This window comes from Apodemus sylvaticus, chromosome 23 (assembly GCF_947179515.1).
Source record: "Apodemus sylvaticus chromosome 23, mApoSyl1.1, whole genome shotgun sequence".
NCBI lineage: Eukaryota > Metazoa > Chordata > Mammalia > Rodentia > Muridae > Apodemus > Apodemus sylvaticus.
The window spans coordinates 56,863,063-56,881,335 of record NC_067494.1 but is presented as its reverse complement, the minus strand read 5'-3'; the positions used below and the strand labels follow the sequence as shown (position 1 = coordinate 56,881,335).

The 18,273-nt window shown below is 39.7% G+C and overlaps 2 protein-coding genes across 6 annotated transcripts in view; both read left to right on the top strand.

The window, feature by feature from the left end:
* LOC127673899 (zinc finger protein 665-like) overlaps window positions 1–18,273 on the top strand; it is a 118,976-nt gene that overhangs the window by 73,368 nt on the left and 27,335 nt on the right. The window lies entirely within an intron of this gene.
* LOC127673902 (zinc finger protein 260-like) overlaps window positions 1–18,273 on the top strand; it is a 73,879-nt gene that overhangs the window by 28,332 nt on the left and 27,274 nt on the right. Inside the window, exons 2-3 of one of the 5 annotated variants that reach the window (XM_052169670.1) lie at window positions 16,137–16,243; window positions 16,995–17,124. The exons of 1 other annotated variant lie outside the window; for it this stretch is intronic. The gene's annotated coding sequence lies outside the window, so the exon portion shown is untranslated. Of the gene's footprint in view, window positions 1–15,801; window positions 16,244–16,994; window positions 17,125–18,273 lie in introns of those variants that run through there. 3 more of the 5 variants (XM_052169671.1, XM_052169669.1, XM_052169672.1) reach the window with 3 other exon arrangements.

Sequence of the window (18,273 nt, the reverse complement as noted above, 5' to 3'; positions counted from 1 at the left end):
GTACATAAAGGAAGCATTTTAAAAGAACAAAAGGCAAAACTAAACAACAACAAAAAGTAAAATGAAAAAAATGAAAGCAAGACTTTAATCATAGCAAGGATCACTGTTGAAAAAGTGTCTGCTACAAGAATCTAGAACATGAACAGTAAACAGAAAACAAAAGAATACATAAAAGACATGTGAATACTGATTTCAATGTTAGCATGTTCTCATTCAAACATATGAAGGAATGTAAAGGAATATGTGTAAGATTCTAAATACCCAAATCCTACAAGCATTCTTTTAATATAGAGGAGATCCTCCTAAAATGTATAAAGTTATGAGAAACTACAAAGAATTAAAAAATTATGAGAGAAAGACCAAATGGTGTGAGGTGATTTAAAAATATTTAAATTACAGCAGTGTAAAACATGGAGACATGAAGACAAAAACCAGGATATATGTGGGAAGACAATGTAGATGGAATTTAATACACTGCAAAAATAAGTCTTTGCAAATCTTATCAGAACCTTGCTGGCAGTATTTTATGAAATGGAGAAATTAATCCTAAAAGATACAGAACATGAAGAAACTATAAAATTCTCCAAAATTCTAAAAGCAGAAAAACCAAAAGTCACCAATCATTACAACTAAACATTGCATTAAAGTTATAATGATGAAAATATGTAATATAGTTTGTAGACATGTTCAGTGACATGAATGAGAGAGGGACAGATCACCCACATGCAAAGTCAGATTAGACTTTACTTGCCTCTGAGTATAAGTTCTTTCAAGGAGACTCTTCTTATACCTACAATAAAAATGTTCTGATATTATTTTTAGTGGAATTCTCTAAAAAAGATTTTAAATGAAATAAAATCTGGCAAAATCCTGATTCTAGGTAATATCCCTTGAGCCCTTCCCTTCCCCTCCCTCAGTCCTCTAACATACCTGGATCTTTTACTGCCATCTCCTCACTCTGCACCATCCAGGGCTCTTTGCTCTCTTTTCTCACGGGTGAGAAGATCTGGCTGAGGATTTTAAGTACGACACTTGCCTAGGAGAAAAGATTCTTCAAAAAGCACCCTGCAACTTTCCATGGAATGAAAATACAAGATGCTAACATCCACAAAAGGGATAAACCTGAAGGAAAGAAAGAATATCGCAGAAAAGAAAAGGTTTTGTTTCCTCTAAGGATTTCACTTTACTCTGAGATGAGAGACTCAGTCACACACAGCTCATACACATGCAGTCTTGTCCCCAGGAAACATGAGGAGGAGCTAAGGAAACTGCTGCTCACTCACAGAAACCAGCCAACTGCAATTCTGAGACACGTGGTCTCTGTAAAAAGCCCTGAGAGCAGACTCAAGGCATTTCCGTTCCGCTAAGTCTACAGTCACAAAGCACAATATCAGCACAGCATGAAATATAAAACAACAGCTACCCAGATATTCATGGACAGGGTGCTTTTTTGAACAAAGAAAACATTTTTTTCTAATAGAAGGGAGTGATAAAAATTATTCAAAAGATGCTCTCTACTCATGTTTAAATTATAATTGCTTTCCTAATTATTAAAAAAAAAAAGGGTGGTGAGACACAATTTCACTGTAATACTGGGCTTGCCTGGAGCAAAGGTATAAAATTAGAAATAAGCATATGAAGACATGGAATATAAATGCTATATTTATATACTAAATGGCTTACACCTCAGACAGAAAATTAATGGACAGTAATTAGTTTCCTTAATAAATGTTAATATTTACATGTATAACTATGATGCTCTATAAAGAATATTTTCTGATTAAGTTAAAGCTATATTAGTTTCTCTTGTGATTATTATCTACAAACCTTTCTTGTGATTTCTTTTTTTATTCGATATAGCCTTGATTTACATTCCAAATTATTTCCCCTTTCCTGAATCCCCCCTCCCCGAAAATCCCATAAGCCCTCTTCCCTCCCCCTGTTCCCCCATCCACCACTTCCCACTTCCCTGTCCTGTTATTCCCATACACTGCTGAATTGAGCCTTTCCAGAACCAGGGGCCACTCCTTCCTTGGACATCATTTAATGTGTGGATTGTGTCTTGGGTATTCCAAGCTTCTAGGCTAATAACCGCTTATCAGTGGGTGCATACTGATTGATCTTTTGAGACTGGGTTACCTCATTTAGTATGATATTCTCCAGCTCCATCCATTTGTCTAAGAATTTCATGAATTCATTGTTTCTAATGGCTGAATAATACTCCATTATGTATATATACCACTTTTTTTTTATCCATTTCTCCGTTGAGGGACATCTGGGTTCTTTCCAGCTTCTGGCTATTTTAAATAGGGCTGCTATGAACATAGTGGAGCATGTATCCTTATTACATGCTGGGGAATCCTCTGGGTATATGCCCAGTAGTGTTACAGCAGAGTCCTCCAGAAGTGTCGTGCCCAGTTTTCTGAGGAACCTCCAGACTGATTTCCAGAGTGGTTGTACCAGCTTGCAACCCCTCCAGCAGTGGAGGAGTGTTCCTCTTTCTCCAAATCCTTGCCAACACCTGCTGTCTCCTGAGTTTTTAATCTTAGCCATTCTGACAGGTGTGAGGTGAAATCTCAGGGTTGTTTTGATTTGCATTTCCCTAATGACTAATGATGTTGAATATTTCTTAAGGTGCTTCTCAGCCATCTGAATTTCTTCAGGTGAAAATTCTTTGTTTAGCTCTGTACCCCATTTTTAATAGGGTTATTTGGTTTTCTGGGGTCTAACTTCTTGAGTTCTTTGTATATATTGGATATTAGCCCTCTGTCAGATGTAGGGTTGGTGAAAATCTTTTCCCAATTTGTTGGTGGCCATTTTGTCCTTTTGACAGTGTCCTTTGCCTTAGAAACTTTGTAATTTTATGAGGTCCCATTTGTCAATTCTTGATCTTAGAGCATAAGCTATTGTTGTTCTGTTCAGGAACTTTTCCCCTGTGCCCATGTCCTCAAGGGTCTTCCCCAGTTTGTTTTCTATTAGTTTCACTGTGTCTGGTTTTATGTGGCGGTCCTTGATCCACTTGGAGTTGAACTTAGTACAAGGAGATAAGAATGGATCAATTCGCATTCTTCTTCATGCTGACCTCCAATTGAACCACTTTGAAATTGAAGCACCACTTGTTGAAAAGGCTATCTTTTTTTCCACTAGATGTTTTCATCTCCTTTGTCAAAGATCAAGAGACCATAGGTGTGTGGGTTCATTTCTGGGTCTTCAATCCTATTCCATTGATCCACCTTCCTGTCACTGTACCAATACCACACAGTTGTTTTGTTTTTGTTTTTTTTTTTATTTTTTTATTGAATATCTTCTTCATTTACATTGCCAATGATAAAACCTTTCCCCATTTCCCCCCTCCCTAAAGACCCCCAACCCCTCCTCCCACCCCCTGCCTCCACATATATGCCCCTCCACCAGACACACTTACCACACAGTTTTTAACAGTATTTCTCTGTAGTATTGCTTGAGGTCCAGGATACTGATTCCCCCAGAAGTTCTTTTACTATTGAGAATAGTTTTATCTATCCTGGGTTTTTTGTTATTCCAGATGAATTTGAGAATTGCTCTTTCTAACTCTATGAAGAACTGAGTTGGGATTTTGAGGGGGATCGTGTTGAATCTGTGTATTGCTTTTGGCAATATGGCCAATTTAACTATATTAATTCTGCCAATCCACAAGCATGAACGATTTTTTCATTTTCTTTTTTTTTTTTAGATTTATTTTTTTTATATGTAAATACACTGTAGCTGTCTTCAGACACCCCAGAAGAGGACATTGGATCTCATTACAGATGGTTGTGAGCCACCATGTGGTTGCTGGGATTTGAACTCAGGACCTCTGGAAGAGCAGTCAGTGCTCTTAACTGTTGAACCATCTCTCCAGCCCCGATTTTTTTCATTTTCTAAGGTCTTCAATTTCCTTCTTCAGAAACCTTCAGAGAAGTTCTTGTCATACAAATCTTTCTATTGTTTGGTTAGAGTCCCACCAAGATACTTTATATTGTTTGTGGCTATTGTAAAGGGCATTATTTCCCTAATTTCTTTCTCAGTATAGGAAGGCTACTGATTTGCTTGAGTTGATTTTGTAACCAGCCACTTGGCTGAAGTTGTTTCAACCTCCTGTGAGCCTGTAAGGCTATTTCTGCACCACTGGATGACTGGGTTTCTCCTGGCACAGATTGCTGATGTCCTGCCCTCCGCTTGGATGCCCTTGGAGCCCTGGTGTGTCTTGCCCCAAGCAATGGTATCCTCGGGTTGTCTCTGTGAACCTGGTGCTGCCTGTCTGCTCCATCAGGTAGTGAAGATGGTGGATGCAGCTGGGACCTTTTCCAAGTGCTGATCACTATGGAGGGCAAATGACCCCCAACAGGGTTGGCACACAGATTGCCCACGGGCCCTGGGTTCAGGCAAAAACCTGACAGGCTGAGACCCAAGTGATGTTAGCCTTGGGCTATGTCTGCTTACCTGGCACTGACTGTTAGATCCCTCTGGTGTTCAGAAGCCAAGATGGTGGAGCAACCCTCCAAGTGCCGGGCAGTCTACAGGGCAAATGACCCCTGACAGGGTTGGTGCACAGATGGCCTGCAGAGCTGCCCAGGCCCTGGGTGTAGATCTCTCTGGTGTCCAGGAGCCAAGATGGCTGAGCGCCCCTCCAAAGTGCTGGGCTCGCTTGGGATTTCTTGTTCCAGGGGCAAGGGACACTGTCTTTAGGAAGAAAGTGGTAAAACAGAAAACATAGAAAGCATGGATGAATTTAAATTCCAGGAGTTTTATAGCTGCCCAAAATGGCAAAGAGAAACATGTTTGCAAAGAACAGAGCATGCAGCTGTTCTGCCAGATTATTTATGACATATTTTATGACTGAATGATTACAGCTGAAATATGAATGGAAAACATCATGATAAGCCCCAGTTCATAGGACCTCTAGCTTCCCGATGATGGTAAGATATTCACAGCAGAATTGTGAGCGCAGAGTCCTTAAGAGCAGCTGCAGAAATCGCACCCCTGCTCGATTGCAGATCTTTTCCCAGCCCTGAAGCTCCTCTAAACTGGGAGTTTCCAGGGCTGCTGGGCTCCAGTTCCCCATTGTGCTGTGACTGCTGACTCTCTCATGATGCCCATGGCTCCTGCAGTTTGGGGGACTTTTCAAGTGCCTGGGTTTTGGTATTCAACACACACATGATCATTGTGCAACATTAAATGCCAAAAAGAGAAACCAAAATACTGCAATCTGAATGTCCTCACAGACACATCACTGTGATGGCAAGAAGAAACCAGATATTTCTTAGGTTTTCTGTGTCTGTAGGTAGCTGAAATATTTAGCATTAGGAATCATGATGCAGATTATCTTCTTATGCTGCTATTCCATATATTTTACTCTTCCTTATATGGCTCCGTGATGTCAGTGTCTGTGTATTTGTGTTATATAGGTGAATTACCGAACGACTTAATTATAATTATCAGAAAGGAAAAAGAAAATAAATCATAGAAAATATACACCTTAGATAGCATTACTAGATGTAGAGAATTAAAGTCTCAAATGGGTTTCAATAAATACAACAACTTTCAAAACAAGAGGACATTGCACCTACATAGGGAATATTTAACAGAGAAGCATTCATTCTTGTTGCTTTTCTGCGAATTTCTGTTCCAGGAAAAAAGACTGAAATTCTAGTTGAAATGTCATATCAATGTGCTAAAAATACAAAACTAAAATCACTATAACTATGTTATGGACCATGCCAAACCAAATAAAAAGGTGCAAAAACTAAAATGATACCAAAAATCTAGTCAACGTTCCTATAGACAGGGAGCATGGAATGGTATATTTAATGTGGCAAGGAAAGTGAGGACATTCTGAGGACTTTTTCTAACTTCAACAGGCATCAGCCACAAAAGCAGAGGGCATACATACATGTTGAAAAACACTATTGTTCAGTCTGTGATCCTCCATAGACTGGAGTCATAGACAAAAGTGTAGTGAGGAAAAACATAGATGCCAAGCATAAAGTGGGCTTTCTTTAGCCATTACCCTGAAATGTACCATCTGATCCTCTGGTCATATTTCATTTCACTCTAACCTTGCAAATATACTACCTGTGTTTACCATGTGTGCCATCTTTTCTTGGAGGACAGAGATTTTCTTCTAACTTCCAAGTATCCTAATTTTCTCAAACTGCCAAATCATCATCAGATCAAGTTACAGACATTTTCATTATCATCTAAGTAGGCTTTACATTGTTCTTGATAAAATGTATCTTTCCCATTTACTCATCCTTTTGGAAGAGTATGGTCCTCTTTTCTAGGTCATATGCATACTTTTGTGTCAGAATATTTATGACTTAAAATCCAAGGTGTATTCATTTCATGATTTGTTGACACTGAGTTCTGTGACTGTGGATTTGTTGCAGGAGTGGGACTTCTTAGAAACTGCAGTCAGAGCTTTGTACAGAAACCTTTTGGAGCAGTGCAGCAGTGTGACTTCTGTGTCAAAATAGTTTTCTTGCAGTCTTCCTTGCTCTTCTTCAGAGTTCCCAAGAAAACAACTGTGCGTATGGGTGAACTCTCTGTGAATGAATCAAACATCTCATCGAATAAAGTGAAATCCTCAGAGAAAAAGAGACATGCATTATGGCATTTCACTTCCCTTCATTTTTATTTTTTGTGAAATGTGGCATCTTTTATTTTTGCTCTATGAAAAGTTCCAGGTGCTTTCTGAGAAATCCCTTTCCCACATGCAGGTCTCCCACTGCTCAGCAGATCTGCTCACCCGCGAATCAGAACTAAGAGCCCTGGATAGTGAAGACAGGAGACTGTGGCCAAGGTTCCAGGTAAGTTAGAGGGATTGAGCAAAAGTGTAGGGTAGGTCTCAAGTGACAGTAAAAAGAGGACATGAAATTGGTTTTCCAGTTTTTCTTTAATTAATGACTCTATAAAATTTCACTGAGAAAAATATCATATGTGGTAACTTTGGATTTCCAGTTATAGGCTGTAATGTAAGCAGTTAGCTATTCTCAGTATTTGGTTAGTTTTGAGTGTCTGAAATGACTGTTTCACACTAAAAATAAAAATTGTTTGATCCAGACTGAAAGCAGAACCAGGCTATAGGTGTGAACTGAGAAATTAGGACATGTTGCAAATATCAGTAATGGATCCCCTTCTAAAGCCTACGATAGCCCTTACTATTGGCCTTTGGCCAGGTTCCCAGTATAAGTTACATTGTTTTCCTCTTTATGTGTAGCTGGCATCAGACTGCACCGGAACGCCTTCTCTTACCCAGGAAATCATCTTGCTCAGGGAAGGCTACCTCCTCCCATCAGGAACCTCATCTCATCTTAGGACAGCCTTATCTGCCTCTGTGTTCGTCTATTAGGCAGTTAGAACTTTTATTGTCAATTTTATTAAAAGTTGAGTCTTCTTTTTCTCTAGTATGTTAGTGACCTAGGGTGGTTGTTGGTTTTTCCATCTTATTGCTGGAATTGAGTGTTGCTGTGCAATGAGCGTAACAGTGGCAGGGGTTTGTGTTCTTTATTCTTTTTTGGATTTGTTTTTTCTTTTTTTAATGCAATAGTTTTATGTAGCTGGGACAGATGGATTTAGGAAGTTTAAGAATCTTACATTCTTCACATTAAATAAACTTGAATTCTCTTCCCATTTTATTTAGAGACAACCTCTTTGTCTATGTCCATCCTGCAATCTTATCTGTGATTTTTTTCTTTATGTATATCTGTTTGGGCTGAATTGTTTTGGGTATTGTGATAAAGCTAGTTTGTATGATGTTTTTTCTTTGTTTTTGATACACTCTTCTTCTTGTGCTATTAGTGTAATAGTACAATAGCTGTGGTGGTGCACGCCTTTACTCCCAGCACTTGGGAGGTAGAGGGTGGGGATTGCTAACCTCAAGGCCAGCCTGGTCTACAGAGTGAGTTCCAGGACAGTCTGGGCTACACAGAGAAACCCTGTCTCAAGAAAAAAAAAGGATTTCTGTAAAGGAAAGGAGAATTCTGTGCTAAATCTGCCTATTCCTCAGACATTGTTAAAACAAATGCTTCCTGCTTCAGTCACAGCCCAGCATAATGCCTTTTCTAGGTGTGTAACTTAGAAGGATGAATTGTTTGCTTGTTTTTAAGAGCTTACTTTTCTCTTCAGTTCTTTGTGTGTGTGCCTGTGTGTGTGTGTGTGTGTGTGTGTGTGTGTGTATGAGAGAGAGAGAGAGAGAGAGAGAGAGAGAGAGAGGGAAGGAGGGAGGGAGGGAGAGAGACTTTAGACAGCATTTCATAAGGTATCACTAATGCCACTTGCATTCAATACATGTTCCCTATTCATTTCTAATTATCATAATTAAGGATTTGCTGTTTTTGTTTGGAATAGTCCTTGAAATAACTGTTGCACACTGCATAGGAATGTTCTCTGACACATGCTGAAAGCAGTATCAGGTAATACTTTGAAGAAAACTGGATAAAAGAAATGTTGAGTATTTGTTCCTGTAACAAATTGGTAAGAGTCAGTGGCTTACTGTGATGTGTGATCTTTTGTCCAGGATTCCCATGAATTTTACATAATTTGTCCTCAGGAGTTGCCCAAACATTTCATCAGAAAGCATTTTCTTATATTGAAAACTGTTCTAACATTATTGCGGTGCTTTTGGGAACCATAGAAGCACCCACCGAGCTCTGATCCAAGAAAAACATTTTCATACAAGGCTGAAACAAAGGATCAGACAATGTATGTATGCAATTTGTTCAGGAAAACAGAGTGTTTTATATACTTCCACCGCCTGCTTTCAAACCTTGCCCACATTCTAGAAATCTAAAGTGTTATAGACTCTCACTATCTTAAGTTTTGTAATACACTTTACAGAAAAATCACACACGCAGAAAGTTTTTTCTCATGAAGAAAATATGCCAGATGCCATTTATCATATTCAGAATATTAGTTACAGAAAAGACAAAGTGTGAACCCAGAAGAGTGTTAGCCACCCTGTTACTGTTCTTTCCTGGTACCTGTCATGGTCCAATGCTGCATCGTTGTACAGATACACCATACCAGGCAGCATGATTATTTGGTACTGGGGGTCCACATCTGGGCAAGGTCATTGATTCCTCTTCTCCCTTCCTACTTGGCACAGCATCTTTTGTCTCTAGGGATGGAATGAACAAGGCATCTGTGATATTCAAACATACTATGGTCAATCTTGGTAGTCTACTTTGTATTCACCCTCATCTTGGTGATATATAAAACAATAAGTGATTAAGAACTTGGGAATTGTGGCTTATTTCATGAATTATCAGATTTGATCTTTCTCATGCAATTTTTATAATTTTTGAAGTTGGGAATTATATTTCTTGTAATTTGAAATAGCTTATTTTCTGATATCTACTTACCCTTTTGAACTGAGACTTTTCTTTTTCATTCTCAAGCTGGGTGAGAATTTATCAAATGTCCTGACTTTTTGTGGATATAGTGGACACCCATGTCTCTTTCCTGAGAAGATTGGTATTATTCTAGTTGTTCTTATTTTGTAAACATTAAGATTTGGCATTCTAGCTTCTTATTAGGTATGTTCCTCCTATTCTAAGATTTTGGAAACCTTGATAGTGAGCAAATGTTAATTTTTCCAAAGGCCTTGTATGAATAAATGCATATGGAAATTTTCCTTGTGTCAATCTCTAGATATTTTCTGTCTTACATTGATATATCTATAAATATTGAAATAATCTTGTATACCTTAGTGCTAAAGGCTGGTGTGATTAGTACATTTGTGGTTCCTGCAAAGCACCAAAAGGATTTGTTTCTGTTCGCAACAGTTTGCATTCCCAGCAGGAGTTCAATTAAGAGTGTACTGTGCCATTTCTTGAACGCTGCTTTCTCCCATTTGATTATTTTTCATATATATCATTACTCACATATAAAGATAGAGAGACAGAGAATCAGAAAGAGAGACAGACAGACAGACAGCATTTGCAATATTTCTCCATGTAGAAATAGGCATAGATTACCGCCATTGGCCTTTGAAATTTACAGTCATTGATATTTGGCCACTATCTTAGTCAGGGTTTCTATTCCTGCACAAACATCATGACCAAGAAGCAAGTTGGGGAGGAAAAGGTTTATTCAGCTTACACTTCTGCATTGCTGTTCATCGCAAAAGGAAGTCAGGACTGGAACTCAAGCAGGTCAGGAAGCAGGAGCTGATGCAGAGGCCATGGAGAGATGTTCCTTACTGGCTTGCTCAGCCTGCTCTCTTATAGAACCCAAGAGCACCAGCCCAGAGTTGGCACCACCCACAAGGGGCCCTCCCTCCTTGATCACTAATTGAGAAATTGCCCCACACTGGATCTCATGGAGGCACTTCCCCAGCTGAAGCTCCTTTCTCTGTGATAACTCCAGCCTGTGTCAAGTTGACACAAACCCAGCCAGGACAGGCACTGTCCAGTGCAACTCATGTATTTCATTTGTGGGCTGACGGCAGCTCAAACCAGGTCAGCATCTTGTTTTTCTTGCTCAGCGGCCGACAAAGCCTTTTGAGCTTTTTAATGCTACATCAGTGCCTACAAATCATTTTTTTAGAATCAACAAGTGGTCTGCATACTTATCAAGATACTCCTTGTATCATTTTCCAGGTGGATCTGCCACTTATAGATCCATCCACTTAAGGGTACCAGGAACTGTATTAAAAGGTCACAGCATTAGAAATGTGAAGATCCACTGGCTTAGAACATTCATCATGGGGATTTTCCATTTAACAACATATTTGCACTAAATTGTAATATTTTACCTATACATACATTTGTGTGGATTGCAAGTAATCATTTTTCTCACACAAACATGTGTATAAAACTTAGAAATCAGTTCTATGTTGAACAGAGCAGTGAACTATAAAATTCATCTTGCCTCAGGAACAATGTGAAATGTTCTTAGATGATGATGATGATAAAAATTGCTGTAACTAGATCTGGTGACAATTTATAATTTTAAGTAAAATCATATTTGGTAGATAGAGTAGTATATTCTGTACTGCAAGTCAACAGGACAGACTTGAAAAATAGGTATCCTGTGTCTTTCAGGTAGAATGAATTGAAATGTGATCAAAGGATGTATGAGAATGTAACCAGTTATGCAGGGGTAGCAGGCTTGGACTTTGTTGTTAGGATGATTGCTCTGCTGTTACAAACATCAGCACAAAAGGCTGAGTTGACAGCTTTAACTTAAGCTTTGAAGTTGGCAGGGTTCTACTGACAGCAGATATGCCTGTGCTCATGTATGTGAATCCACATATAGAGAGAGGATTATTGACTGCTGAAGAAAAGACCATCAAAAATGAGGAAGAAATGCGTGCTTTGCTGGAGGCATTATGGTGCCCTATCAAAGTGACCATAATCTATTGCCCTGGAAATTAAAAAAGAACATCAGGAATGGCGCAAGGAAACAGACTAGCTGACGAAGCTTGTGAAACGACGGGCTCCATCCCTTTTAAAATTGATTTCAGCTTGGCAGCTGCACGAGGGAGCAGAGGAGGAGACCTGCAGATCCAGGTGGCTTCAGATGTGTTTCCGGTGTGCTGAGAGGTTAGAAATTTTGGGTAAGACTTTATCATTGTAATTTGGCATTGTGAAATTGGGAGTTTCATATACACAAATATATTTGGTTAAATAAAAATAAAATAAAATTGATTTCATCAAGCTAGTTCGAAGTGAACACCCTCATGTATCCACATTCACCTTGTAACTCCCTCACATGAAGCTTCACTGAAAGAGGGAGAAGGGCACAGGATGGCGTACAGATTATGTTTGGGGATTGAGAGGATTTAAAAAAGTAGGAGGCCCCCCTTTTTTGGGTGGGGTTTAGAGACAGGGTTTCTCTGTGTAGCCCTGGCTCTCCTGGAACTCACTCTGTAGACCAGGCTGGCCTTGAACTCAGAATCCACCCGCCCCTGCCTTCCAAGTGCTGGGATTACAGGTGTGCGCCATCACTGCCTGGCATAAATAAGAGGCTCATATTGAGGAATACTGTTCTTTGTGTCAACTAGTTGGTAGACAGTTTCCAGATGTCCCGGCAAAAAGTCCAGGCAAGCCAGATCCCTGGCCCTTCCCCACATCTATTCTTATTCCCACCCCTACATGAAGAAGAAACTTCACTAATGCCCTGGTCCAACAAAATGCCTCTTCACCACCTGGATCAGAACCCCAACAACTCTTCAAAGCTTCTTCCCAAGTATTTAACTCCTCTCCTCCACATTTGATACAGGACTGTTGGTTACGCTTAAACACCCAGTCCCCTACTATGAAGGAATGGGAATCCCTGGAAACTACTCACACACTACAGATAGCACTTGGTGTAAAAAGAAGCAATCAGAAATAGGGAAGCTGACCTTAGAGTCAATAAAAGTACAAGGCCTTTGTATTGGAAATCAGACACGCTCAGAATGTTCACATGTCTGTAACTCCATGCTAACTCCTGTCAATATAGAATATTTGTATCTGTTTCCTCCATAGGATGTTTGGTGAGGTTTTACACCAGGTTGTGATCATTCCTAGCATTTATAACACAGTCCTAAATATATCATCAGATTTCTTTTTTTTTTTAAAGCATGCTCTTTTATTGAAAAAGGAAGTAAAAATATTTTATGATAAAACAGAAGATTTATGTGGAAAATATTTCTGATAAAATAGAATATATAGGAAAACATTTTAAAATTGACAATTTCCATGGAAAGTTAAAGAGTAAAGTGGTAGACATAAAAATCATTGCTAAATTAATTGAAAAATTAAATAGAAACATTTTATGATAGAATTGAAGATTTATGTGGAAAATATTTTGATAAAATTGTATAAAAATATACAAAAACATGTTAAAATTGAAGATTATCATGGAAAATTTTATGTAGATATAATAATGGTAGAAATATAAGTATTCCTAAGTTGATTGAAAGTGGAATTATAAACATTTTCTGATAAAGTTGTCTGATAAAAATATCATCTGATTTCTATATCCTAGTACAGCTAGTTTCCCGAACAACTTACTATGGACGAAGCCATTTCCAATCAACTCAACTCCCCAGCTCAACAGTGTTGCTGTAACTGCTGTGGTGTTATGCAGTCTTTATCCAAATTCTAGCCTGTATGTTACAGACAAGAGTGATAAAGTGAGCCGGGCGGTGGTGGCGCACGCCTGTAATCCCAGCACTTGGGAGGCAGAGGCAGGTGGATTTCTGAGTTCGAGGCCAGCCTGGTCTGAAACCCTGTCTCAAAAAACAAAACAAAACAAAAAAGAAGAAGAACCAGAAACAAACAAACAAACAACCCCCCCTAAAAAAAAAAACAAAAAGAGTGATACAGTGGTGTGCTGGGCACAAATGCCCTTTCCCTTGAAACTTCATTCATTTCTATGCCCATTTTCCTTACCATTCTGATCCTGACCCTGAATCCCCTGTGCATAGAATTTCACGTGCTGTAAACTGATGACAGCATTTTATTGTTTCCTAGCTATCAAAATTCTGTTGTGGTGTCTTTCTATTTTCAGTTTTTGTTTTTGGTTTGGTTTGGTTTGGTTTGGTTTGGTTCCACACCACCTCCAGTAGATCCTGTGGACAACTTTCACAGACAGAGGCATTAGACTCCTGTGGGAGGAGGCCTCCTAGAACCGGTTGTGGACCTCTCTAGCTGGAGAATAATTTTGAGCTGTAGTTCTCTTGGCAGCTTGCCTGCTTTGGTTTTCCCCTATTCTATCTCTATATTCACAAGATGTTCCTGATAGCCTGGGCCGAGAGTATCCAAGCGAGAAAGTTAAATGAAAGTTCATTCTTTGAAATAGAGTCACTGGCCATGACCTCTTTCTTGGAAGTTCAATGCTTCGCTTCATAATTGCTTCGTAATCAGTTACATAGCTCCAACATAATGCATTATTAAAATAACCTCTCAACAGTATATGAATGGCTATGTGTGTACATGAGGTTGGCTCTGTCATTGTGGTATGGAAAGCATTGTGTATAGTTTTAAAGTGAATCTTGAGGAACTTTAAAGAGACAGAAGCTAGAAGTTACATAAGGATTACTCATGAACATTCCTTACAGTAAACAGGACCTAGGGGCCATAGCTAAGTGTTCCTGAGAATTTCTGAACTCATGAAAGTTTACTATTAACTACAGATTTTACATGAATTTATTCTGATCTGGGAATGAGATGCTTCGTACATAAACTTCCTAATTCATACCCGATTGATTTTGTATCTTCTTCTGCCAAATGCTTATGATAATTGTTCTTTGTAATTGCTTCATTGAATACATTTTTTCAGAATTGTAATGCCAATTTTGTATGTATAAAAATCCCTGCTTGAGAGAAGCAAAATACATTCAGATTCAAACCGCCCCAAGTGTTTGTTTCTGTTTGTCACTCACCATTTGCTAACCTGTGCCTCTCCTGATATCCAAAGTCCCCCCCCCTGTAAATCTCCCCCCTCCCCGCAACTGGGTGGGTCCATGGCAGTTTGGTTTGGGTTTTTTTTTTTTTTCCCAGAGACAGAGTTTCTCTGTATAGCCCTGGCTGTCTTGGAACACACTCTTTAGACCAAGCTGGCCTGGAACTCAGAAATCCTCCTGCCTCTGCCTCACAAGTGCGGGGATTAAAGCCGTGCACCACCACTGCCCAGCCTGCGTCTTTCTATTTTCACTTACATGAACTGGGTCTTTGCTGATGTTTTCATTCATATTATGATTATTAGACTATTTCGTGAAAAGTATTTGCACTATCTTTGCTATTGTGGCCAGAACAATGCTTCTGGAGTTTGACTTTATCCATTCTTTCCCACTGCCCTGTTCTACTGATTGCACAGTAGACCTTTGTCCCTACAGTGTCCCTACAGCGACCTTTGTCCCTGGAGCTCCACAGGTTCCTTCTCATTACTTTTGTCGCAAACCTTTTCACTCACATTTTCATATGATTAGTCCTTCTTGTAATTCATGTAAGTTTTGTGACAGGCTTTGGGAGGCAGCCAGGCTTTTTCATTTATTTTTAGTATTTTGTGTTGGGAATGGAACAAAAGTAAACGGAATTTACTTATATTTTGCTGTGCGGTTTTTAGCCCAGGAGGCTTGTATTCCAAGCTAAGAAGTGAGGCTGCCTATCTATTATCTGAGAGGTTTAGAACTCACTTTCAGATATTTGCATGCAGCATCCTTCCAGGACAGCCTGACAGCTGCAGCAGTGTGGCGGGAACCCTGAGATGGAAGGGACCACAATCCCGGGGTCAGGAAGGAGGGGCAGGCGGAGATGAGGAGGGAGGTAGGCGGGACTGTGCGGAGCGGGCTACTGGGAGGACCCGGAAAGTGACCACGAAAAGAAAAAAGCTGGGTGGACACGACATTAAAAAAAAGAAAGAGACAGAGAAAGAGAGACAGAGAGGAAGAACGAGAAAGAGAGAGAAAGAAAGAGAGAGAGAAAGAAAGAGAGAGAGAGAGAGAAGGAAGGAAGGAAGGAAGGAAGGAAGGAAGGAAGGAAGGAAGGAAGGAAGGAAGGAAGGAAGGAAGGAAGGAAGGAAGGAAGGAAAAGAAAGAAAGAAAGAAAGAAAGAAAGAAAGAAAGAAAGAAAGAAAGAAAGAAAGAAAGAAAGAAAGAAAGAAAGAAAGAAAGAAAGAAAGAAAGAAAGAAAGAAAGAAAGAAAGAAAGAAAGAAAGAAAGAAAGAAAGAAAGAAAGAAAGAAAGAAAGAAAGAAAGAAAGAAAGAAAGAAAGAAAGAAAGAAAGAAAAAGATTAGGTTGGGAGGGCGGGAATCGATTGTTGATGGGCTTTAGAGGAAAAACGTCACCAGAAACAGGGTGTGGTGGGCGGGACTACAGCCCAGAGTGACAGGAAAACCCTCCATTCCCCTTCTACCCGAATGAATTTCGCGGTCCCTAACTGTCTGCTGGTTTCCCAGAGAGAGCCGGTGCCCTAGATTTCTCTGGACCCCGGGAAACTCTCCCCAGACCCGGTTTCCCGGCTGTTGGCCTGGGCGAGGCCGCGGTCAGCAGCGCAGCGTCCGGAGCTGCAGCCCGGAGGCCCTGGCACCTCCCAGGTCGGAGCAGCCGCGGGGCTGGGGCAGAGAACAGGCGTGTTTTCCGCAGCTGCTCTAAGGACGCCGCTCTCACATCGTCCAGAAGTTTCAGGTCCTAAGAACTGGGGTTTGCTGTGGATTTTCCATTCATCCTAGAAGCTGGCAGAGCAGTTGCATTATCTGCGTTAGCTGTTGTGTCTATTACAAAGCTCCAGGAATGTAAGTTCTGTGCTTTCTAACTCCGTTCTTTTACTCATTGCTTGTTTAGAACGCCTTCGGCCCTGGTTAATAGGCATCCACTTATTTGCACTTATATTGTTTTGTATATTGCACTTATTCGAGGAAACACTGCAGATTTTATTAATGTGGAAAATGTACTTTATCGAGGACAGTCGTAACTGATGTAAGCATTATCATTTAGGAACAGACTTTTAGTGCCCATATATTTTTTAACTAAGTTGTATTCATTTTAGGAAGTACAACATTCAGAAACGTGTCTTCATGTGTTGAAGTCTAGGCAAACACAATATTCCTATGTGACTGTATGAGACCACACTATTTGTATAATTAGAAAACCCACAATAGATTAAAATAGCGTTTTAGAAAGTATATTTTGAATAATTATAGTCACTCACCTGTAATACAAAATGGTCTTCTTTGTTGAAGGAAAGCACTCTGCCCTTAAACATGTGGCCAAACAGTTGTTTGTTATTTCAGGGTTTGCTAACATTTAGTGCTGTGACTGTGGACTTCCTGTAGGAGGAGTGGGAATACCTAATCCCTGCTGAAAGGGCTTTTAGGAGAGATCTCCCTTTGGACAAGTGCAGCAGTCTGGTTTCTGTGGGTGACAATACTTTTCTTGCAGTCTCTCTAACTCCTCCCCAGGATTTCTGGTAAAATGATTCTGCATGTGTCTGAGCTGTGAGTGAATGAATCTTACATCTCACAGAGTACATTCAAATCCTTACAGGAAAAGAGACATTTTTGTTTGTGATTTCTGAAGACTCTTTGCCATATGCTGGTGTCACACTCCTCAGGCAGTCTGCTCACCTGTGAGAGCCCTGGATGGTGAAGAGAGGAAACTGCAGCAAAGGATCCAGGTATGTTAGAGGGATTGAGGTAGAATTTGGGGGTGGGGAGGCTCAAGTGACAGTGGAAAAATAACATGGAATTGGTTTCTTTTTTTTAATATTTTTATTTTCTATATTCTTTGTTTACATTCCAAATGATTTCCCCTTTCCCCGATCCCCCCTCCCCATATGTCCCATAAACCTTCTTCCCTCCATCCATTCTCCAATCACCTCCCTCCTTTTTCTCTGTCCTTATATTCCCCTCCAATGCTAAATCAATCCTTTCCAGGATCAGGACCCTCTCCATACTTCTTCATGGGAGTCCTTTGTTATGCGATTTGTGCCTTGGGTATTCAGGGCTTCTGGGCTAATTAATATCCACTTATCAGAGATTGCATTCCATGTGTATTCTTTTGCAACTGGGTTACCTCACTTAGGATGATATTTTCCAGATCAAACCATTTGCCTAAAAATTTTGTGAATTCATTGTTTCTAATTGCTGAGTAGTATTCCATTGTATAAATATACGACATTTTCTGTATCCATTCCTCCTTTGAGGGGCATCTGGGTTCTTTCCAGCTTCTGACTATTATAAATAAGGCTGCTATGAATATAATGGAGCATGTGTCTTTATTGCATGCCGGGGAATCCTTTGGGTATATGCCCAGGAGAGGTATAGCAGGGTCCTCCAGAAGTGTCATGTCCAGTTTTCTGAGGAACCGCCAGACTGATTGGAATTGGTTTCTACAGATTCTATTTCATTTCAATTGGTTTTAGATAATTGAACTGACAATAATATCAAAATAATGCTCTTGTAGTTGATAGAATACTCTCTATGTGAGAATTAATACAGAGAACCAAATATAATTTAATTTGGTTTTGTATGTGAGCGATACTGTCCTCTCCCTATCCATTCCCATTACTTTTCGTATCATCTTACTGATAATTAAATGTTTACCTTATTATAATTTTAATATATTGTTTAGTCAGAACAATGGATGCCTCTTAGTTTTTTCTGCTCTTTCATGTCTTTTATGTATTCTTCAGTTTTTTATTGATGTCAGCATTCCAGCATCTTAGGCAAGACATTTTTTAAACTGTAATCTTTACTAAGTGTAAAGACTTTTATGTTGTTACTGTTGATTTTGAGCCACATTGTCTAGGTCTTCCTGGCCATTT